We start from the raw sequence: 25,863 nt of genomic DNA, 5'->3' as shown, positions 1-25,863 counted from the left end.
GTATGCAGTGCATTGGCTGAGATAAAAAATATGTATGCATGTACCCGCGTATGTATATATATATATATATCGCAGCCAAGATGTTTTCCTGGGTGGCCTGAGAGCTCTACTACACAATAGGGTAACTCTACTGATGTACAACACAGTACATCAGTAAAGTTACCGTATTGTGACGCACGATTATACATGGTAACCGAATTCAATTGCTTCTTTGCGTGACCTTATTTTCGATTACGGGTTAAGATCCGCGAAACAGGTGCATGCTATAGCTGGCAGCGACACCCTCTTATCAGTTTAGCTCAGTTAATGACATTCGCAGGGCTAAAATTTGGCAGAACAAGCAGACATGGCTACAGATCAACAACTTGTCTCGAGCAGCAAGCCACCACTGGCAGGGGGAATGATCGACGGGAAGAGCGGGCTAGCCTTTGTCGTCCGCCGCACGAACATTCAGTAGATCTGTGCCAACAAGCTGCCGGTTGGCGAATAACGAATATTAGAGGAAAACGAAGCAAGGTTTTACAAGGTAAATAAGTATGGAAAGAAAACTTGCAGAGTTACAAAAAAGAAGACCGCTTGGGGACTAATAGTAGCAAGCACGGTAGCTCGTCGTTCGCTTTTGCTTGTCCTCGTTCGTCCATCTGCTGTTCCCTTATAGGGACACGGAGGCCAGCCCAAAAGCAAAGGCAACGAAAGGCGGAAGCCTTCAGGGGTCGCAGAAAACAAGAGAAGTTGTTCTTCGTTTCCTTGTCATGCTACCCCATTGACTGCTTTTTCCCCAGTTTGCTGCGCTGCTGCCCAGAGTTTTCGATGGGCTTATGAGTTACTTTGCTGCTTTCACTCTTACTGCTATTGTTGAAACTGCTCTGGTAGCTACATCGTTTTCGTCTTTTGCTTCGTTCTTGGTTCGAGGGGGGTACCCTCTTTCACTTCTGATTGGGGACAGGAAGGTGAGTAACCTTGGCTTGATTGAATTTGCTTTCCATTCTTCTGTCCGTCTGCCTTTTTTCCTTTGCTCTTCTAATGCGTGCCTCCTTACGCGCCTACTCTGGGCTCCAGGTAGCTGTTTCGATCCTGTAACACACACCGAACCATTCACCCCGCTTCCAGCTCGCATCTGTCCACCGGGTTATCCCGTTTTCCGTCGTATGGTAAATCTGTCCATTCGGCCGTCACCTCTTAGATCCTTGTCCTCCTGTGTCCTGTTTCCACTATCCCATCTTTCGTTGGCATTGCCGCTGTAGTTCCAGGCGTTCCTTTTGCGACTTGTCGACTTCAGGGCCGACGAGCGAACTGGGCCCGCGAAGGGCAAGAGGAAGACGGCGACCGACAACACCCCTGACAAATCAGCAGCTGCAGAATCGGTTGCTTGCTGCCTCCGCTGTCTTGACACCGTTGGCCGAACGAAGAATGTGGTGTCGTCGTTCGATTATACTTCATATTGGACAGCAGGAAGTCCTCCCCGAGAGAAGGGCTGGCGTCTGACGCCGCTTCTATGAGGACAACGATAGGGAGGCGGCAGGCCAGCAGGCAGTTAGCCGAGCTTGCAGCCCACGAGTACAGGCAAGAAGAAACCAGGCAGCCGAAGAGAAAGTCGCTGGCATTCGAAGGGGTCCCGCCGGATACTGGCAACGTTCAGTTCCAGCGTTGACTAGATTGATCTGGCCCAGCCAACGATCTCAGCCTGGCGACGGCCAATCAAGGCGTTAGAACGGAGCCCATACTAATCCTTGAGGATCCGTCTTGCATTCTATCACTCTATAATATAACAGACATACAAAGACATCGACACTCGTTTGCTTGCAGAGTTGTTCTACCCCAGCCTTTATCCGGCTGCTAACACTATCATTACTACGACTACAGTCCCATGTCTTAGCCTCTCGAGATCGTAGCTGAAGTTGTGCGCACACTGTATTACATTAACGGTTGCCGTTAACAACAGTGAGGTCAACAAAGGTCACGCGACTCAACGTACGTGAACTTTTCCGCCTAAACCATTCGAAAGTTATGATTCTGGCTCATTTAGTCACAGACGCGGGTAGAAATGAAGCATGCTTTGCATGCAAATTGAATCCGTATCGATAAATCGAACCGTCAAGTCGCAAACATCCTGTGGTGGTCGATTGAAGCGCTCAAAACGGCCGGAGCTTTCTATGGGCATTCAATAAAATTACGAGTAACTCATTTTGAGAGCCTAAGCAGAAATGTCCTCCCGAATACTATCAAAGTGTGTGCAAATGTACAATTGCAGAAACAGCAATGGTGACTAAGCAACTTCCCTAAAGAGACCTGATATTTGATGACGATATGATGACGATGCTCCGCGATATCGTGCTTCGTTTTCAGCTCACGCAACCAGCAGTTGTGACGGAAAGGCATAGAGACATCGAGACGGATACGAAGACATAGCTTGCCCACTGCCCCAATTTACTGGTTAGCGCGTGCCGTTACCATTTTCATATCTTGATACGTATTGGCTATGCACCGCTGCCATAGAAACCATAAAAAAGAAGTGGCATCGATGGGACGCGAAATCAGAACCAACCTAAGTCGACTTTCACCAAGCGTCTAGATTGATAAAGCGTCGTAAGAGCGAGCTCGAATTCCTAGCGACTATTACAGACACAATATGGATGTTTCTGTCAGAATTTGCAGATACAGCAGATCTCTACTGCTAATCATTTCCGATTTTCATTCCCTAATTCCGGGTGCTCTGCGCCATTACTTTTTCTAGCCCTTACACGATATATTGATGTTGAGGAGACTCAAAATTGACTATGAAAAATGGGCTAATACTTCAGCGACGGCCAGCGTCCTGTGAGATAACGAATAACAGAAGAATCGAGTGAGATCCTACCTAGATGAAAGTGATAAGCATCAGTTATTCTTCTTTTAGACGCCAACGTGTCACTGTGAAGGTTACGGAGGATTTGCCGTAGTCAGATAGAATGCGCTAGTATCTTGTTGCTATATCAAAGCCTCGACAATATCATGTCTGCGCCGGCGGACACTCCGCATCGTGAGTACAACACTTCACTAGCAGCAGTAAGCATAATTGAATAATATTCACTTCCATGTTGGGTTCTACTTTTAATTCTTATACACATGAATGGCTTAATTGGTGCTTATCTTTGATACATTGCGTTCTCGTTCTCCACTACGTGCATCCGAGGAAAAAGCGATCAAAGCAGCAGGAAGCCTGATTGCACGACGACTTTGAATTGAATTAACGTAATACACCAGAAGAACTCCAGTAACCCGTGTTCGTCTGAGTAGCTAAACAGTAGACTGGCGCATGTGTAACAGCATTCTGTAGAAACAGCCTATGTCCCAGAGAAAGGATTCGGTGCCACCAACCTCTTCAAACTGGAAAAAATTAACGATTGCAACTGCTATCACCAGTGACGATGAGATTTTGTTTCTGCTCAAAGCGAGTCTAGATCAGAAAATGTAAGTTATAGAAGTTACACGATATGCCTTTCGCATTTATGCGTATATTTCACTACTGCGACTTGGGAGTTCCCTCTACCTATTTTATTATAGCGACACTGTAATAAACAGCGTACGGTGAATGTCCTGGTACTGATTATCTGCACATATCAACATGCGCATAAACTAACAGGAAAACAACATTCAGTCGGTCAATGATATCACTTGGAAGTATCATTATCATGTGGCTCTATGAAGGACACAAGGATGGACACTCACAGATCGAGTCTCGAAGCAACCTTAGACAACTTCAGGAAATCAGCTACCGTTGGCGCCTTTGGTCTGAAATACATTAACCGATCTTCGGGACAATCATTATCACTGCTGCTTACGTTGTAGTATACGAGGCTACCCGTCTATCTAAAGCCTTTGCAACGTCCAAAACCTCAGCCTCTGACACGTCTCTGAAGTGCATTTCAGGGCCAATAGTCGCATGTAATGCACTTGTATCTTCACATGGCTTTCACATCGTTCATTGTTTTTACGTAAGATTCATACATAACGCAAAGTTGACTGTATGGGTCACATTCTAGCGTGAAACGCCGCTGCATCGGCCGGCAATGGATCAACGATATGACTATGGCGCATGTCTCATTTTGCAAATTACCGGGCAAGCGGCTTGTCCGCTGAACGATTACACGGCCAGCTGCAGTTACAAATGGAATATTAAATATCTAGATTTGTATGACTCAACGATGGACAACCGTTACCCGAGAACGCGGCCCATTTTATCTTTTGTGCAAAGTGAAAATGACGGAAACGAAAGGAGAAGACGAGTCCCAACCGGCCGGAAACCTCACCGCATGCGGGCGGGTATGCCATAGATGGAAAATGACGAACACAAGCTTCTCTGTATCAATTTTACAATGTTCAGTGCACTCAGAATATTAGTACTAAGCAAGGTCGCACTTACCGATACGACAGATATCTCAATTTAAAGTGATTGGTTATGAATTTTAAAGTTTAAAGAAAACTCCAACGAACACACGACGAGTATACATTATAACGGACATGGGTCGGGAACTAATATTATAATCCCTAATACTTACACTATTTGATGAGTTACATGAACACTAACCGTCGCACTGTGTAGTACTTACACAGACAAGGTCCCACAGTGGGCACTAAATTATTTACGGTACATTTCCAGAGCTTCTGTAACACGTGACAACTCATATATATATATATATATATATATATATACTAGTCTTCGCATCGCTTCATATCTAGAAGATGACCTATATATATAAACATGATCTTATGTATTGGTACGGCTTAAAATAGAAATGCATTGACGATCGTCTAATCGAACCAGACGCGTTTGCTTCATAGCCAAACGTATACCTTACGCTATTTACGTATACGTAAGGAATGAGCTAACGTAAGTTACAATTGATTGCACATCGGTATGAAGCAACCAGCTCTGGAAACTGTCCACACATCCGCACAGTAGCTCGAATAGGATAACGTTAATGGAATATAGATCTACCTATTTAAGGCATAATTAAACAAATATTGTCCACGCTGAAAATGTCTCCCAATAGTGCACAGCCCGCTCGTATCCCGTGGGGTAAAAGGGTTGGGCTTGTGCCTTACTCGTTACTATCGATGACCTGGAGATGAGGTCATGAATTTGCCTAGCGCACAAGAAAGCTTCGAAAGCGATAGAGCCACGTGGCATGAACGATCCTCCGCAACCGACCAAAAACTAAGTAAGTAATTATATTTATTAACGTCTAGCTCATTCATACAACAAAAATAACGAAGCTTTGATTAGCTTGCAAGTATGCAGTGCTTTAAAAGTATAACTTGTGGTGCCGTTATTGGACCGGGATTGTTGAATACAGACGTGTTTTAGCCTGTGCGATTGGCTATTACAGTTGGTGGACATAGTTTAACTATTATGTAAAATAGTTTCAATCGAGATACTCTAGCAAACAGAACAACGATATTTATTTATATGAAAACGTCAGTCTCTAAAAACACACTCCTAAAGTGGCAACAACATATAAAGACATCTGTTTGTCTACGAGCACAGCATCTTAGTTCTTTAACTACACGCTACGTATAAATTAATCGTCATGTAGGCGGCAGCAAATAATTCACTTATATAAGGACAACTGATAGAGTTCTCGGCACAAGTAAACGTACGAAGCAAACTTGGATTGATGGCTTCCTGTTTTGCTCAGACAACGTCAAGTAACGAGACATGGCCCCACATCACGAATCGGCCTTATCTTGTACCGTGCTACACGCGCTTTCCCCTGCGACAACGACTATAACATGAGTCGACATTTCTATTTTCTACGACCTCAGCATCCCCAGACTGACTTCAGTTTGGTGAGAGCTAACGTATTTTCGTGCAATGCCTTTACATCATCCATAACTGGCCAGTTTCATGCTCTAGTCAGGTGGTATCCTTGTGGTACACTCATACCCTCTACTTTCACTGGGTTGTATGTGCGATGTAGTTGGCGTGTGGTGGGTCAGCCAGCGCCCAGCTTCTAGCAGCGTGCATCCATCGTAACGAGTGAAAGAACGACAGCAATCGTATAATGGTAAGCCAGCTACTAGTTGCCTGCATCGCCAGCAGTGACTGTCTAAGTAAGCGCACAGAAAGAGACCAAGCAAGGTGGGTGGCCACATCAGAGTTTGTATTCAAAGAGTCACAAATGCAGTTAAACTTTTGACTAATTATCTTCACTCCTGAGTAGCAATTGTAGAAAAAGGAAGAGTTTTCGTTACTGAAAGTTACTTGCTTTCCAGCGACAACCGAGCTCCAGCGCCGGCAAAGCTGATTTGCAGCGGAGTGGCGGCTCGACAGAACGAGATGAAGGTAACAGACAGACAGGTCTTTATCAAAGTTTTAGCACGAATGGGATACGGGCATTGTGCTGGCCTCTGCGAGGCAACGACATTCAGCTTCCTATGCGCTTGTCGCATACAGCACCCTGACTTCACCGTCACCATCTTTAAGTCCCGTCCCCATTTCGAATACCGAAGAACCCACGAACGGAGCCAGAGCTGTAGCCCCCGCTACCCTCGCCATTGCTGGTAAGATATCTTGGTAGAATATCCATAGTGATTACCGATTTCTCTTTCTACCACTTGCGGTATCGGAGAAAACGGCAACAACTAACAGTCGAATTTAACGCTTACACCGTTGTCTTCTTTTTACGCCAAGGAGTAAAGAGAGCAAGCGGCGAACCGGCCACAGAGCAGCCTTGAGCACGCTATTAAGGTCAGGCGCGCTGCGGCTACTGCAGTAAGCAAATTCTGTGTTGGATTTCGCCATTGTTTCGAGCAGACTACGACAATGGCGTCCTTGAGTAACTATATGTTGTCAGGAAAACAAAACCAAAGCCAACGCCGCCAGATTCAACGCAAGTTGCATGCTTGCTGAAAACAGATTGAAGAAAGATTGAGCCCTACGCGTGTTTCGGATTCCGGTTTTGGCACGTAAACAAAAGTCATTCAGCCTTAACGTACTGCTACGAGTAAAACCTGTATCGCTCGCTTAACATTCGTATCAAGGTTATAGAACACATGTTGTCTTGAAGGGGCAGAAAGAAATTGAAGGTTTTCTCTTTTCATTGTTTTTTTTTAGATTTCGATTGCATACTTCACAACAATACTGCTGAATAGCTTTAGAACTATGTATTCCGCTGTTGCTGCAGCTGCTTTCAGTATTGCTTCGTCCACTATAAGCGACACCACTACCGGCGCAGCCGCCGCTCGCGTTGCCTCAGACACGACCATTGCCACGCGTAAAATCATACTATTACATAAACCTTGCACACGTTTTGTTTCCATACCATATTCCCTTTTTACTGGTATATTTAGCCTTAGCTGGGTGATTTCCCATAGGGCTGTGGCGTACTACAGTAAATGTAGCAAATATGTTCTTACCGCCGATCCTTACTTGGATGGCAAAATGCCGTAAGAGGAGAACCTCTTCTCAGTCCCGACGCCCTACGCAATTCTAAACAAGCAACATCCTTTTTACGACCGATGCGACCCCCGACCGACTGAGACTTTGCGTTTCCGACCACCAAAAAAAGTAAGTCGGCTAGTCTCGAACAACAAGGTCCCACCAGCGTTACCCGGCTCGCTGGCCTCCCGCAGGGGGACAGCGCGGGTCGCAGGAGCCGTTCTACAGGCAGCGCTGCAGCTGCGTATACGAGTAGCTTTTTGGCTAGTGGTTATTCGGCGGCTATCGATACCATGTTTATGCTACTCCTCCTTTGCGCCATAGTCGAAGTGGTGACGAAATATAAGTTTACTATATATTAAAAAAATGAAAAATACCCACACTGGCGTACCCGGCAATAAACTAACCAGGCAATGAGGACGATGATAAAAATAAAGACTACATCAATTATGTGGCCCTTGGAGTACGGGTTTGTCTCTGTTGAGCGAGGCGCCGTTTTAAAGCTATATCGGACAATTAGAAAACAATCAACCGAAAAAAGAAGTAAAACACTGCTAATAACTCGTGACAAGTTAAAAGACAGAATTTGTAACCATAAGTGATGGAACCCCCTAGATAGTTACAAACCTTTCCAGTGTTTCCTGGTCTATCTCGGAAATCATGCCAAGTTTCAGCCATACTTCAAGCACCGTCTTTATCTAAACAGTGTTTAGCTATTGACGACGCTTTATGCCACTAACTAGCTATGCGTTTGTGAGATAAAGTTATAGTTATCCAAAGCGGAACCTATCAAACCCGCTATAGTGAATTTCCATATATGTGGCATCCCCTGCACTAGCTTAGCGTACAATAATAATAATAAAAAAAATCATAATAAAAGCCTTGGAATCCAATCGACACAATAAAGAACATGAAATCCTGACGACTTATTAAGGGAATCCTTGATGGCGAATTCCAAACAACATTTTGTTTATTAGTGTTTGGCGAAAACTGATGAAGCAATATATAGCAAGGAAACAACTATTGCTTTATTTCCGTAGCTTGGATTGCCAAGTGGTTCATCAATAGCTGCGTTCTGAAAGAAGTCATTATCTTTTTAGAATTGGATTTTATTGTGACAATTTCGGCAGACGAGGCCCCGGGGGGTATGGACTAACGCGCCGTTTCAAATAATCTGACTTGTTCTATCCCCGTTTTTTGGCCGTACTATGAAATGACCTTCCAGACCAGTTCTACAAAGCCTATGTTATCTCGGTACTGTTTTTTTTAACGGACATTCAATCCAACTGAAAGCTGCGCTTCTAACATGACACACTATTAACTCTAATAGGCAACATAACTACGCAGCTCTGTAAGAAGTTTACTACATTTTTAAAAAACGTGGCTATAAAAACAATAATCTGTCTATATACTACCTAACATCTGTATCTGTTTGTTTGTCTATCCAATCTAAATCGATGCTTTAAGGTGGTCGAATTGGGCTGATTTTTGGTGGATCGCTAGAGTTTCATCTTGTAGGATGCCGTACAAGGTGGAACAGATTGGATAAATATTTTTTCAAAGGGGGTGCTTTTTTCTTCCTATAGAGCAATGTTGGTTTGGGCGAATCGGTCATTTTGTTACAATTCTATAATTTTTACAATTTTATAACAATTTCACGAGGATTTATGCTTTTTTTTTCGCAGAAATTGCTTATACATGTATATGAGAAAATGGTGTGGGCTAAGATAGGCTGTATCTTGGTGGGATGTTCTTGTCGAAATTTTTTCCCCAAATTGCAAAAACTTTTATTTCATGTAAAGGGAACTTTTTAGGATGCCAATTGATAGATCTCACCAAGCTGAATCAACATTTGTTTATAGCTAAAATCATTATATGTTAATTTAGCATGGTGTTGTATCTAAGGGGTTTTTTCTTACATCTATTGACAAACTGAATAGGAATATGATGATATATATTTGATGAAAACCCTATTGGTTTTTTATCGGTTGGATCATGTAAGAATGAGGTGAAAATTCATTGTGAGTGTTGTTTTAATAAATGTCAATTAGAAAATTAAACCGGTTAATGCTAAATTTTTGATAAAAAAACCTTTTTCATTTTTCATAAAAGATTTTCATAAAAAACCCTAGCTCATTTTCAGATGAACACTAAAAATGTCAAGAAAGAGAGAGGTATCTAATAGAGTGTAAAAAATGCTTATTATTATTATTATTAGTATTAATGATCAATGTAACACATCAGATATGTCTTTATCCAGTATATGTAACTAGTTATTAATAAACGAAAAATTAAAAAGAGGTAAAAAGTAAAAACGTTTAAACCTAGGACATGTGTTAGAAATAGGCGTTTCGGAAATAGAGTTAATCAGCCGACACAAAAAAGCCCGTAATTACATTGTGGTATTTTATTTAAGGCTAGCATTTTACAAAAAAAGATAAATCTAGAACAACCATTATAGAATAGGCTGATGATGATATAATTACAGAAGGGTAGCGAATTAGTTGAAGCTGAGTAACTGTAATGGCATAATTGATTTTAGGGTATGTTAGATTGGGTACCGTATCAATGAATCAGATGAATCAACGGTAAAACAAACGCAGAACAAAACCCGCAAGTATATCTAGTAAAAACTAAATTTCCTTAGTTAAAATCCTCCCAATATATTATGAAACAGCCTAAAGTTCATCTTTGAACGTTGATATTAGCAAAGAACAACAAGTACGTCTGTATCCATGACAATAGCCAATGACGTCTCGCAACGTCGGAACTTCAGTCGTCAATTGAGCCGTTCGCCTGCCTAATTAGAATTACGCATGTTGTCTCACTACTTGACGCACTTGTGACGGACACACGAAGGGCGCACCGAGAAGACCGAAACGCGCTGGAAGGCTCTCTCAGGATCAATCTACAGACACTCCTTAGCTAGTTGTCCCGGAAATTAACGAAAGCTAGGTGGCTCTCCCTACAAAAGCAGACCGACGTAAGGCGAGATAAGAAATTCTGTTTTGGTGCTTAGGAAGGTATAAGGCGACGAAAATTATGGCAACATCCGGTAGCAGTTCTGAAAGAACCTGCCTCGCTGACCGGTAACGGAAAGAACTACACGCTCTTTAAAGGAAAAAGACGCCCTGGGACAGAGAATTGGATCGCCCACCTTTCTTGAAAGAACGGTAAAAGTAACATTTGCTAGGCACTCCTGTTTCTCGGTATTGGTCGAGGTGTTGCTATCGCAGTAGTTGTGGGTATTGTTGCTAATGCTGTCTATGATACTGATTATAATTGTAAATCTAAACTTCCTTTTTACAAATGGCCGCAGGATCACACGGAGAATTGAATTAATTCTGATTATTTTCTAGCTGTCTGTAACGAGCAGCGCGTGATACGACACGTCCACTGCTGAGCAGTTGATTTTTTCAGCAGCTCGGACAGTAGCTTTAATCCAGACAGCGCCGCACCTTTAGCTCGACTGGCAGACTGACACTGCTTTTGTCCTTAACTTTCTACCTTGGCGACACGAAGGGATAGGGAAGGTATTGCTGGTAGACAATCAGCTGCAAGTATTTTCCTTGCACTGCTTCCATCCTCCGTCCTGAAGGAAGAAAAAGAGGGCAATCAGGGCACCAGTTTGGCCTACAACAGGCCAGGCCGATCTTGCCCAGGCGGCAAACTAACCTGGCCCCTTAGGCGTTTTCTTTAGTCGGTCTTCGCACGCAGGCAGCTAGCAGTACAAGTTCTTCTGCAGTCGTTTTCTTGCTGGCGAGGAAAAAATGAGAAGAAGAATACCCCTTGCTCTTATCTAGATTGATTTTCCAAAGCAGCTTGCTCCTGGCGCTATCTAAAGCGTTGCTGTTCCAGTCGATTCCCCAGTCAAAAGCACTGAAGCTCTTATTTCACGCGTTTGTCAGTCGATTAGCCGTTGGTAGGGAGTGGAAGAAAGAGCGACACTGGAACAGAAGAAGAAAAGCTAGGACACTGAAACGTTGCAGAACTCAAGAGCAGTAGCGGCTGCAGCTCAAACAACGTAAAAAAGGAGGCAAGGCCAGTAACAGACGGGGCATGCGGATAACGTGTAACTCTACGCATAGTCGTCTGTCTAATAATAGAGAACAGAAAGACAGAGCTGCTGGCTGAGACAATCAATATAATCCTGAGCTCTAGTGACGACATGATAATAGCGCAATAAATTGCTAGCTAGACAATGAAAGATGCCATTCGATTAAAGCAAAGCTTCCAGACGCCACCTTAGCATGGCATTTAATCTTGCCAATGGATCCAACGCCGCTGCAAACGCTGTATGCAGATACTGATCCCGGTTAGCACCATTGGGATCAGCATTAACGATTATATATAGTGCTTCACATATTTGCCGTTTAGAGCGTAGAAAGCCTGAGAGGCGTTGGGGAAGGCCCATGCCATTAGGGAATTAAGGTGACACACTATATCAGACCATCGTTCATATTGTTCTGATGTCACATGTACGATTTTGTTATTCCAGTAGCACAGATACCGGCAGCGTAGAGGTTACGAAACATTAAACCTTAATAATTGACGCCGTCAGAAACGAATCTTTCTAGAAGTTCTGAGACGTATGCTACAAGCGTACATCTTTTCAGTTAAGGAACTTATGATCTCCAGCAATCTTTCGAACACTTCGACTCTCCTGCAGTAGTCGATCGTTACATTACTATATAGGTAAGCGGGCCGGATCCCCAACAGTCTGTCCTCGAGAACATTAGTCCCCTATATACCATAACTTGCCGAGCAGTAGCAGCATCAGCATCATCAGCAGAAGTTTCAAAGAGCAGAAACAACGGCAGACCAATTATTCGTGTTCGTTAAGGTGGCTAGATAGGTTAAGAATACTGACAAATTTGAACAGCTGTCTTCATCGTCCATGTTCAGTCAACAGCATTGGTTTCACTGCCATGCAATAAATGCTTAACGCAGATATGACATATAGCATGCGTATGGGCAAATTTGAAAACAATGCCGCCAACTGTACTGACTATGGCTACATTGTCTCAACAGGACTCACGTCCGAAGGTCCGTTTTCATCAGCCTGCTGCTATTTATTTCCCCTTCAACCGCTCTTATGTCGCTGTAAGCAACATTATGAAGCACCGTTCAAATCCTCTATAGAGGTGTCACGTTGTTCATGTAAGGAACGTGACGTATTGATACCTGATTGACATTGATGATGAGACGCGTATTGTATACGCGTCTGTATATCCGGGTGTGATGTGTTAATGTGTATGCATTTGTGAAATACAAAATGCGCGCTACACTTCTGGGATGCCTCCTTCTATTTCTCGTGCCCTGCAGCTTGTCCTTATTTACTCCTTATCACCTCCTGGACGCCAAAGCTGCTGCTGCTACTGCTAGTAGGAAAAAGGAGACAGTCAACCAGCCAACAGTCAGATTAGAACATGGAACGAGCGGTGGGAGACAACAACTTATGTTTACTTCGCTAGTATTGTTCGTTGAAACTGTCGTCGACAGTATTATCAACTTCTTATCTCTTGAACGCCACCTATGCAGCAGATTGGTTAGTTATGGTGATAGTATAATGGTAACAGCTGAGAGCATGAGACCGTCCTGGATTGTCAACGGAACTTTGCCATTAAGTGGAACCGCAACGACGTCGTGACGCCGAAGAGAATAAGCGCATGGTTGAGCAATGGCACGAGCGATTGCAAGATGGTGACGGCGGTTGCAAGTTAGCAGGGAAACGACGGACTCGGTAGAAGTTTCTTCAACAGTTGTGCTCCTTAGCTTGTCGCCACTGTTACTCTCTTGTCGGCCAATGAAATACACAGTGGCGACAACGGCTAAGACGCTTGATAGGTTGCATCTTGACTGCTACTGCTTCTACTGTCAACTGTGTAAGTTCCGTTCTAGGCCCTTTCCTTCTCGCTGGGCTCTATATGGTTTGCGGGAAACTGCTGCTAAGTAGACCCTCGTGCATGTCTGCCAGTATCCGTCCAATGAACCCTGCTGCTAGCTGGTTACAATCATGTCTGACATTCTCACACTTATGACCCGTTCCCATTGCCTAGTCTGCCAGAAGGTCCACCGCGTCGGCTCACTCCTGCATACACTTCCTCTCACCGAATGCCTACGAAGTACCGACATTCTCTCGCTGTTTCTAGCTCTCTGTTCATTTGTAGCCTGGTTTGCGTCCTTCCATCTTTCCTCTGGGAACCGCGCAGGGCAGGATGGAAGTGGTCCGGCGGCGTTCCAGTGTGCCTTCACCACGTGCTCGTGTGGCCAAAATGCTCCTTATGAATATTCGAGTCTCGCGCGAGCGTGTGTCGGCATCTCGTACAACATCACCACCGTCGCTCGTCGTCCTCTTCCCTGCTGTACTAGCTTATCATCGCCCTTCCTATCCTTATCGCCGTCGTCAGAGCTGCTTTTACTGCTACAGCGGTAGCTAACTGGTTAAGTAGCTCGTGGCTGGTCCCGGCTTTTGGCCATATTATTGAACGCCCGTAACTAGCTCTCGCTACTAGACATCTCGGTGTTCGCTGACTCCCACAGTTCGCAGGCAAAGGCGAAACAAACACACGTGAGGCATAGAAAACGCCAGGACGGCGAAGGCCAGCGATGAGAGACGAGATGATGCTGGTGTTCTTGCCCGTTTTGCCACTGTTGCTGGTGTTGGTAGTGTCCCTTTCTGTTGTCGCTGCTAAAGACAGTAGCAAAGCCATGCGACGAAAGGCAACGAGAAAAAAGGCAGGAAAGAGTGGCGCCGTGTCTGAGTAACTCCTGTGAGCCAAAAGAAAAGCGAACGCTTGCAAGAGTGTGTAAAGAGGGGTGGGTACTTAGAGCGACGAAGATTAATACGTATGAATAGTGCAATGGCGAGAATGTAGCACTAGTTGCGATAGCTTAAGCAACAAAAAGATAACTTAGAGCGGTATCAACACACCATACTGTTGTTGCTCCCACCGCTACTGAGCCACTGCGACAGCTAGGCCAAGGCCTCATACCAACGCAAACAGCGATCGATGGCGGTTGACGAAGAGGCCAAGGTGTGTGTGCAATAGCCCACTGCGTCTGCCAGTGATCTCGGGTTGCTAGGAGTTGTTAGAGGGCGGAAGGGTTAAGCCATTCGCTAGTTTGCTCTGATGCGCAAGGGAAAGCGACACAAAGAAATAGCAGCAGCGGCACCAATGGCAAGGGCAGTGGTTGCCTTTGCGAGGGTGAGAAATAGATTTATTCAAGACGGATTCATGGATCAGGCAGGTTAAGCAAAGTGGTGCTTGCAATCCTGTAAGCACTCAGGCAGGCAGGTGCATAACCGGATGGGTAGAACTTAATCGCTGGTACGTTCGAGACGCCACCGACGCCTTGGGACGGGAACGTCACAGTATACCGTAGCATAGCACGGAGGAACAGCATAGCTGTCGATTTGATTGCAGTAGCGGCAGCAGTAGCAGAAAAGGATGATGCTTGTATAGTGGAACGTTGGGGTGAAGTTTAGCAGGATAGAAAAAAAGCTTTGCCGTGCCGAAAGCCGGAGGCAGTTTTCTATAGGCCATGTTGATACTCAATCTGTGATTCTATAGTGGTGCATCGTGGATATCACAGATATAGCTATGGGCATGGCCAGTCGTGCTCCATCATCAACGTCCTCGTAGCTAGCAAAAAGCAGCTTAAGCAACTGGCAACCCATTAGCAGTGCTTCGTCACTATTGGTATCTCGTTCGTCGCATCGGTGGCTGGCGAGTCGCTGTTGCCGATGCGCCGCTGTTGATTAATAGCTGCAAATCAAATAGAGCTAGAAGGGGGGGGGGGTCCTGGCTGCCCTTAACCGATCTAGTCTCTGCGATAGCCGCTGCAGAAAAATGCGCTGCGAGTCAGGTCGTGGTGATAGACATCGGCAATGCTACCATGATCTCGTCTAATTTTTTTCACCTATATCCTGGCTACAGGATCTAGCGAACCGGGCGGGCACGAGCCGAGACAGCAGTTCGTCATTTGTTACCTGCCATCTTCGCTCCATTTCCCGTTATCGCTGGTATCTTTGTCGGTAGCGTTGTAAGCCTATACCCACCTCTAGTTGGACGCTTCGGAAACCACCGAGGCAGCCATCGGTACCGCTGAAGCATGCCGACCGAGACCTCCTTACTAGAGCTACCTTCTTCAGGAAGGCAGTTAATAATGGCGATAAAACGCTTACGATATGATGACCTGGGTACGACTGTGTACAATCTCACTCGGTGCTATGCGAAACGATATTTTTTCACGTTATGCTACGTTTATGAACTACAACCCTCATCCGTATCAGAGCGCTTGTGAGTATGCGTGATCTCGGTGCTAGCTGGGAAATAGAATAGCTTCTGCTTTCTCATTGTCGCTCCCTCGATACTTCAACAATTATCTCAGGTTAGTTCATACACTTGCTACCTGCAATTGTTGTTCTTAAGTAGCATCATTCGCAAGCGGGATCTCCTCTTACAAAAGAAGGGAAATCTGCACATTTAGGAAATCAGTGCTAAACTAGGTCGGATGACAAGGTGAAAAATAGGAGGTTAAAACATTTTAATTTGTGAATATTTTCGTTTATTTTTGGAAAATTAGAAAACACTACAAAGCTTTGCGTCACCTGGATACTACATTTACTGTTTATATGAAGTCCCTAGAGAACAATAAACAAAGAGTATTGTTTACGGCAAAATAATGTCTCATAGCATAGTAAAATTCACTGTAATGTTTTATGTGTCTAAAATATTGTCACTTTAATAGTGTTTTGATAAACAGAGATAACGAAGCAGTCAACGACCCACCAGTTACCCATGGTCTTATAATCTAGGACTTGCGTAAACTAATTTTTATCAAGCTGAGGTAGCGTATAGCACGGGAACTGACTTTCAGAACGGGGCTGCATGAGTAACAAATCAACTGAGAACGACAACTCCGTTAACCCATACTTACAGCTTTTTCGGAGATGGCTAAATTAGTTACTTGCAATTCATTGCAAAAAGGTTCCTCTAGTTATGTCCGCATTTCTCGCAGTCTTCAGAAACTTATGCCTGAACGTCCATCGACGTTCCGAATCCAAATTTCGACATATCTCGAAGAATTTTTTTCTTACTTAGTTTCTGTGATGTCAGTGTCACAACCGGACAATTGCAAGGCGAAAACACGAAAAGGACAACCGATCAGCTTCGAATGAAACTTACCTGAAACGAAACAAAAGAAAATGGTCGATTTAATGCACGGCGTCTAAGTTCCTCCACTCGATGTGACTTGGGTTTATCTACGATGGAAGAAAATTGCTATAGCAAACTCTTCTTGGCTTGCAGTCTGTGCGTGTGTATAGAAATAATGTATCGGGGACACAAAGGACTAGTTTTCCTTGACAAAAGCCATGTTCTCTCAGCAACGTCTTTGGTAGCAGAGGCTGCGACACTGGCATACCAATGAGAGTAGGAGTGAGGGAAAGGCCGACAAAATGACAATAGTCAAATAAAAGAGCTGTAACCAGCCGCCACAGAGAGTGATAGGCTGTCAATGCCGGAAACTATCAAGTACAAAATGACAGTGTCAACTCGAATTCATGAGGATCTTCTTCGATGCTTAGGTGGTCGTTATCGATTTTGAAAAAGTTATTATAAAGTATCACAGGAGGTACAGCTGAGATTGCGCCTTTTGCCTCGTTTTACAGTACACTTGTCATTGTCATTATCATTAGACACGTATACATTAAAGCACCTACGTTGTAACTGTGAGCCCCAATAGTTAGCTACTTCAAGCGAGTCTACTGTAAAAACTGCAGCTCTATTCTTAAATAGGGCATCTAGCCTCTGGCATAAATGGCCCTTACACGTTAATGTGCTTTATCGTATAATTTCCTTCATCAGCAATAAGCTTCGAACCTCAGAGGCTCTCAGGTGGTCACATATTTACCATGCATAAGCCATGCGTAAGTGTAATATAGATGGTGGCATTGCGTTCGCGACCTTTGACGTATTATTTGAAGTCAAAGGACCACGCTGCAGATTGTACTTAGGCATTTTTTATTGCAGGTTTTTTCCTTTTCTGCTCTCGCTTCATTGCTGAAATCAGTGAAACCTCGCCTAACTAAATACGAAAAACGGTGAATAAAGGTCGATCTTGAAGAAATTCTACCCCGTCAATAAAGTTGCTTGGGCATAAAAAGTCGCCCACTGGGTTTGCCAGGCATGGCTCCCTGAATGCTTTCCATCATTTGTATTACATAATTGCTATTACTTGCTAAGGTTTTACTGGTGCTGTGCGTAACGTAACTAGTTTGAGGGGCCCGGTTCACCAACCACTCAATTCATTTGTCTTCACAACGGCCACGGTCGATAAATAACATAGTCTTGCATATACGAGCGAAAAAAATCGCCTCTTCAAAGTGCTGGCATGGCTTTTCAGTGACGTAAGTTCATAATGTAAAGCAGACCTGCAGTATGCGCACCATTCGTTTCTTTGAGGAAAAATATTGATAGCAAAAATTCTATGGAAGTATTTGGCCAACCCTGCAGCCAAAAAACAACGGGAAAGAGAGCGATTTCATCTATATAGCGATCTGTCTTTGGTCTCTAGTGGTTGTGGCATCAAAAGTCAAAGGAACCACCACGACGCGATTTCACAGCGACATCCAAACAACCTTTAACTGCTCGCGAGGATGTGTTACGGGTGTGGTAATATTCCCTATTGACAAGCGATCTTCCATCTTCTACCACAAGTCTACTACCGAACTTCGACGGCGCACCAGATAAGCTCAAAGCGCATCACAGGTTATAAGGTAGCGACAAGCCTATTATTACACCACCTATGTCGCTTGTTCATGCTTCCAGATCTATGCACCGATGCCCAGGTCTTACCTGATGTTGGTTACTTCGGTCGTCGACGAGCCACGACGAAGAACTCTCAAGCGCGGATGAACCCGCCAATTAATAAGTGGCCCCAAACCAACTAACCCATTGAAGCAACTGCTATGTACACACTAATATATATACATATATACAAATGCGCATTAGACACCATGGTTCGTTTGGAGTGACATAAACAAATTGCTTACAACACAGTGTTGTATGGTTTTTACTTATATATCGCATGGCTTCGTAAATAAACCACTTTATATTCACTGACAGTGTAATGTTTTTCGGCTCTCTTTTTATGTAGGGCCTTCGTAATCTCGTACGGTACTGAGTCAGGCCCTAGGTGACAGAAATACACTTGACAGACGGTTCTGCCTGTGAGTAGTACTAAATCTGTTGCTTTCCTATCGTGCAGAAACAACTGTCCTCGTTAGGTGACATTCTTTCTACAAGTTGTAATATCAATTATAACGATACGTAGTCAAGCAAAATACTACAAAAGACCCGGACCAGGATTTCAAGGGCTTACCCGCACAACTACGAGTTCTATTTCGCCAGTATGAAAGAGTCTACTACGTCTTTTTTTCTCATAGTCGCGGCATTCTGCGCGTCCTTTTGGTTTAAATAGACTACCTATGCATCGACGAATCTAAATACATATATATGCAAGATCTAGACTGGATTGAATGTTAACTCGAAGATAACAAAGTCGAACTTTTGGTAACTGAAATTTTTCAACTAAAAACATTAAAAAAAAATTACAACATTAAAAATTACACAGATGAAAAATTATATCCCGAGCGTATGCTAAATAGTTATAAACCTTATTTGGTTGTATAATATACTAAACGTACCTACAGAAACAACATGAAAGTATTACGAACATCGTATTTTCAAGTTGTTATTATGACAAAGGGACAATAATGCGTAAGTAACTTTTTTTTTACATCTGCATGTGTCTACCTACAATTTCACAACTGATGCAGGCATTTCTATTTTTCCTGTTATTGCGATGACTAATATTTAGTACTAACTCTATATATTCGAATCAACGCCACTACTGTTTTAGGATCATTATGGTCCGCAACTGGTAATGGACGAAAATAATTTTCCGTCTTTTTCCTCTTGCCCACGGCCCATCTATAGCGTGCTATGGCTAGTGTTTGCTTTTTTCTAATCTGTCTTCCCTTAGTTAACGGCTAGATCATATACGATGGTAAAACGAAGCAAAAGGATTTGTTGCAGGGGCAAAGAGTAGTTGGGGTGGCCGACATTTCGAAAGCGGCGCCGAAAAGGCTGCCTCGAGGGGTTAGACACGACCTTCGGCGGGATGTGGCCTGAAGGCGGCATGTAAGCGAGCTGTTTACTCGCTCATCGCGGCCACGATCAGGGTCGTACTGATTGTGGTAGCGCTGATGACGCTGAGCACGTACTCGCTTGCATGTACGCCGTCATGTCGTATTCGAACGCTGTCGAAGCCTTATTTCGTAGGAAGAGAATATGGAGGCGACTCTATAACAGATCTTCCATATGGACTATGACGGATTAAGGCTCTTGTCTACGTTTGCTCCCCTTATCGTAGGTCCGCTGGATGCTGCTTGGACGACTACAGCGACATACAACAATAACAACGATGTGCATATCGGTAGCAGCAATCGTTACACTAACAACTAAAAAATGGTGGGGCAAAAAACAAATGAGGAGGAAAAAAACTGCTTATATTAGGGCGCCACGTTATAGCAGTACAAATTACAGTGTTACATAAACCGGCAACCCTGCCGTTAAAACTTCTTGTTCCGCTTCACTTGCCCAGATACGTTACACACACGATTATCAGCGCTATCTTCCTATTAAGCTTACGTTTAGCAAAGCTTTATCCATGAGTCTTTCTCTCTCTATCACTTTCAGTACCTCTATCATTTTCCGACGCCGTTACCTTTTCTCTCTTTCGATTTATTTCGTTGCTGCTGCTGCTGCGCCGCCCTTCGTAGCAGCCACGGATTTGCCCTGTTTTCTTAATGATAATAGGAACAGCAGGTGCCTCTTCCATTGGCACGCGCTTGACGATGATTATACCGCTATTTCTATTATTGTCGCCATTATTCACTTATGTTAGCGTTATTCGTGCGTGTCTGCGTATTCATATACGTCAGTGCGTTCATCCCACAGAGGAAAAAAGGAAGGAAGGAAGGAAGGAAAGAACGGAGCTTCGTAGATTGAATGATGCGAGGCAGCGTTGAGGGCCGAAGGGCAAGCAGGCACTAGATAGAAGCAACGGGTAAGATGGTAGCATGAGAAACGGCAGCAGTAACACAGCTTGGATCAACATCCGTAGACGGAAAAAAAAAATAGAAATTTGGCTGGACTAGGACGTACTTCCTTGGGCCTTGCTCCTCCGGACTGACGCAGCAGGTTTAGCGCAATAAAGAAATACGTAGTATGTTATTCATAGACAAGCGACTCGTCTGGTAGGCCGTTGTTGACGTCGTTTGTAAAGTTGACAGCATTTGTTTGAAATAGGAGAGCAGCGATGATAGCACTGCGAGTAGACTTGCGAAACTCGTGTGTACATAAGCCCTATTGTAACAGCTGTACTGTTCACTATAGGTACGCAAATGCCAACCAAATCAGGCAGCTAGGGTTAGGTGTAGGATCATTCTTTTAATGGGTACGTCGTATAATAGAAGTGAAACAATTGAGATGACAGTATGCTATGAGATACATCAAAATAAGATTTAGAACAAAGTCGCTTGGCCATTGTATTGCTCTGTTATATATATATATATATATTGTACGTACCGTGACAGATTTATATGATACCGACCGGTAGTATGCATAGCACAAGAAATAACGCTAATAGTAGGCATTTTTTTCTGCCTGACCTAGTTTGAATCACGCGTTATAATATCGAGCTGTACTGAAAATTAGCACACAGATGCTCACACGGCCATCTTGTTTACCCTTCGGTAAGCAACTGAGAAGTGGTAGTTTCGGCCACAATTTTTTCTGAAGATGTTACTGTTTTCTATTTCCTTTCTCTAGAAAGCGACAAATCTTGGGGGCAAATGACAATGAGGCGAGGATGGCAGGCACGTTTTTTACGACGTCATACCTTAATTCTCTGCAATTCTGGTATTGGCTTACAGTTAAATAGAGAGAGCCATAACAAAACTATGCAATCCTTTAGAGAGCACAGAACCGCTAGCAATAGCGTGTGCCACAATCTGGTTGGTTTAAGAGGGTCAACGAAAAACAGGACAACGACCAGCTGGACAAGTAAGCAATGGCTAGGACACAGCAATCTGAAACCGACGTGAGTCGCATATCACCTCAGTCCCTTAACTGGCCAGCACTATGAAAAAAAACCTACTTTTGCAGCCGACTTTACGGCCCTCTGCGACTGCTGCTGTCACAGCCCAGTGCGCGTCCAACTCAACAATATCGCACACACGACACCCATATCAGCGACATGAACCGAGACCTATATAGACACAAAATGAACCACACTATGGGCTAGCTACATACTGGCTGTGCCGTACGTTCGTCTGAACGCCTGCAAGATCCTAAAGGTGTCCGAGTAGTAAGCGAAGAGCGCAAGCGTCCTGCATCACAGATGGCCGCGCCATAACGATCTGCGCGACCATTCGGCTGCCATTCTGGCTTTTCCCCAACTTCTAAGATTCTCTAGTCCTCCCTCGCTTTATGGCCTTTCTCAAGCAGTCAGTCTGTTCCGATCGATGGTAAGAGTAGCGTTCCAAGCGATCTGTTAGCCTGGCAATCTACTAGTCTGCTTTGTTGCTTAAGTCTTTAACGAGCGTAAAGTGAAGCGCTACTCCGATGCTGTTTCCACACAACAACAACCCATTTTGTGAGAAGGTTGAAGAAAAAATGGTGACGCTGTTGCGTGATCTTAATAAGTACGCTTCCATCGCTTTGCACGTTTTAGCCTGTCTTCCGGTTGGCTGCTGCTACCGCCGCTATTTCTTAGCTCCCGTATTATACGTTGTACAATGTACACTTATTTGTCGAGCCAGCGGTCCGCGTTATGTGTCGCTGTTAACACATAATATTCAGTCAGTGTCGGTCTCTTCGAGCCAGGCGCTCATTATGTATGGCTGCTCGAAACAACATAATTCTCCCTCATCGCAATGGATATTGTCGCGCCAGCTGGCTGAGCTAGCTCAATACCATTCGTATATAGGATAGATTGGGATTTTTTAGCAGGAGCAGCAACAACAACCATAGCCGTCATCGAACGAAAGCCAATCGCTCAAAGCATCACTTCACCTCCACGTTCAAAGCTTAGAACAACACATAGTTTACAATTCGGATTTTGATCCGTACGGGCTCTGCTGGCATGGGGCGCCGCTGTAAAATACTCTTTCCGATATTGGCAAGGTTCATTTTGCTAAGCAAAGCTGAGTCACTGTAGTGGAAATCGCGTTGTATGGTATCCTTCATTTTTGGTCTTTTCTTTATCACTTACGCTCCCTAGACGAAAAAAAAGGAAAATGAGATGATAAGGCAAACGTAGGTGGACGAGCGAGCTCTTCAACATTGAAGATCCGACGCCACCCGGTCGCTATAGTCGACATCGCTTTCTGTGAATTTCCGGATGAAGCAGTCCGCCTGGGCAGCCCGGATAGCAGTGTGAAAAAGATGAAGAAAAGACATCGGGTCTAGTCGACGCGTTCTGCCGTTGGATCTCTGAGATGCGCAACCGACAAGGACGACGAAGATAGACTTCGGGGTAATTTTTCCACTTGATATGATTCGAGATCGAGATTGAAGCAAGGATGACCAGATTACCGACGACGAAAAAGGAGTTGAACCATCGTCGCAAAACGCGAAAAGAGACGACGAAACCGAAAGGAGACGAAACCGAAAGGAAGGGGTCGACTGGGTAAGAAAAAACGAGAAGAAGAAAAGCAAGGCCCTAGCCCAGAGGGACTCCGCGTAATCTCCGGTATCTGCTCATCCAATACCAGCGGCAGCAGCTGCAGCCGCAACCGTCTGATCTCTATCCTTTCAGTCAGGGAGGAAGAACTAGAGATTCTCTTTCTCTACCATATCCCATATTGTCCCTTTTTCTGCCTCTCCCCCCCCCTTTTTTTTTTCTACATACAAAGCCACTAGAGCCATTTTTCGGTTCAGCGCCACTGCTTCAGGCTCTCCACTCATCCAGTCACTAGCAGTTGTCCTAACTCCGTCCACTCCTGATCCCTTAGCTAGCGTTGCTGGCTTGGCCTGATCAGTTCTACCCTCTGTAAGTTGACGCAGTTAGTCGATCAACGGATCTTTGCTCGCGGGATTCTGAGGAAGCTCTGGGTTTCAATGACTCCGGCTTGCAACGATAACTTTCACTTCTAGCTGATGTTGCTTCCGTCGTAGCCGCCAGTACATCCCAGAGCTAGGGAAATGTCCGACTGACACTTTCTTGGGTTTAAACAGATGACTCACGTCATGCATTCGCTTCTCTTTTTGTCTCTTTTTCCCTTTTTTAATTTTTCCTTTTAGTTGGCTGTCTTAGGCTGCTCGTCGTCATCGTCCTGCTTGACCAATTGACGCGATTTTAGTTTGAATTAAGGTTGTCACAAGGAGGAAGTCGAATTAGTGTAATGTTTATTGCCACTCGTGGTTGTCGCTCGCATTCTTAACTACAGTGTATACTATAAACAACAATGACAAAGTCAGGCCTACACGAAGGCCTGACGAAGCATGTTAAAGCGTTGGTTGAAGTAGACTAGTAATGAATTTAAGTTTAAGTAGCAATTAAATTATTGAATTTAATTGCCACTTAAACGCAAGGTAGGTGTGATGGTGCAAGTTTGACATAAACTTCAACCAAATAGGGACGTTTTGCTCCGAGAACAGCAAGATGACTACGTAAATTATACGACAAATAACTTTGCACACATTGTAGCAAACTGAGTGATTAACGAAGGTCTACAGGCTCCAAGAAGCTTATGCCGCCTATATCGGTTAAGTACATTTACTACTATCTTAATCTTGACCATACTTGACGTGTTATTCACCCGAAATGTTTCTGTTTCCTAGTTTCACCATATTTTACGTCACTTAAACGTATTATATATCAATAAACACATAATAAATGATACATGAATACCGAACAATTTCAAAAAGAATAAAATTCGTTTATGATAGAAGCTGAGTGACGCGTTGTTCGATCTATAGCGCTCTACAATTGAACTGTTAGTGTATTGTCCCTTGCAAAATGACGCTGGCGTTTCTGTCAATGCTTAGTGGCGTAATGATGGAAGCACACGTGTATAGATGGAAAGGAAGAGAAGAAAAGCGTTGACTCCAAACCGAGAACAAGACTGCGCACAGCACGGCCTGTACAAAAGTCTGGCTGTGTTAGATACATATGTATATACAGCTGCCATCGTCACTGACTGTGAGAGGTTGCACAAGTCTTTTACACTCCGGCCCGAAGCTCGGTCTGTGCACAACACTCTCTCAATGAGAGCGACAGGACGAGCAGTAGATGGTTTCTGTTCATTAGCAGTCCGTACTGGGTTCACTTCGCTAGCTAAAGAATCGTTCACACTTCTGCACACCATAGAGGGCTTGCAGGAACAGCAGAGTTCGTTGGCGCTTGCTCGATGCTGTCAATAGTTGGCTATGATTATGCGGCACGAGCCCTTAGCCCTGATTAAGTAAATGCCATGGCCAATTCAAAGCTCATTAATACCACTATCCTATAGTTACGGCTACGAAATCAGCTTCAATATAAATGCATACGTTTATATCAACTGTCCTTGTAGTACAATAAAATTCGTTTTGATATGTTTGCTAAGTTATAATGTATGAAAATAATATGTATACGAGTTACGCGTAGCGGTCATAAACGTTTTCGTGTTAGTAACTATTGGATATGGAACGAGAACGGAAAAAAACGGAGTTCAAAATGTGGCTCATTCTTGGACACTAGAAAAGGATCTTATCGCAAGACGCAAGAATTATCTTATCACTGAACAATACTTCTTATTGTCGAAAAAGTATTGACTATTCTAGTTAGACGGCTTACGTAAGTTACGTAACTCAGGTGATACGCGATGCGTCAGTCGGCGTTAATATCATTTGAAAGATTTGCATAGAGCTTTCTTAAGATTAGTAAAACTTCTGCAAAAATTCACTATATTTCATAATTTCATTATGACGAAGGCATAAATGCTTCCCAGGTCTACAAGAAATCGTGCTGTCAATGGTCAAGACGCGTTCTTGGAAGAAACGATTTAAAAATGACACTTTTCGTTCTGGAAATTTCAATGTGAAATATGCACCCCTCTGGTTGCCGATCAGTTACGAAAAAATGTTGTTGAAATTATTGCCAGAGCTGAGCAAGACCGATGCGTTTGTAGCCATGATGTCGCCGCCAGTGAAACAAACATTGATCACCAAACAATTTTGAGATTCTGAGATTTTCTAGTGCCGACTCTATTTGGTACAAGCCTTCCTGAAATTCTTTTCTCCTGTATGCACTTTTAACCTCCTTAACACCCTACATTGCATATTGTTGTCCTATTGGTTCCTTATACTGCATTGTTTGAGGCATATTCC

The 25,863-nt window shown here is 43.9% G+C and overlaps 2 protein-coding genes across 3 annotated transcripts in view; both read right to left on the bottom strand.

Moving 5' to 3' along the window:
- Positions 1–25,863, bottom strand: part of LOC111249103 (uncharacterized) — a 269,871-nt gene that overhangs the window by 108,834 nt on the left and 135,174 nt on the right. The window lies entirely within an intron of this gene.
- Positions 1–25,863, bottom strand: part of LOC147758813 (uncharacterized) — a 156,166-nt gene that overhangs the window by 26,019 nt on the left and 104,284 nt on the right. For both annotated transcript variants that reach the window (XM_086977598.1, XM_086977599.1), the window contains one exon: positions 16,364–16,611. The gene's annotated coding sequence lies outside the window, so the exon portion shown is untranslated. The remainder of the gene's footprint in view (positions 1–16,363; positions 16,612–25,863) is intronic.

Source organism: Varroa destructor, unplaced genomic scaffold, assembly GCF_002443255.2.
Source record: "Varroa destructor unplaced genomic scaffold, Vdes_3.0 BEIS01000001.1, whole genome shotgun sequence".
Lineage (NCBI taxonomy): Eukaryota > Metazoa > Arthropoda > Arachnida > Mesostigmata > Varroidae > Varroa > Varroa destructor.
This window is presented reverse-complemented; position numbering and strand designations above follow the sequence as displayed.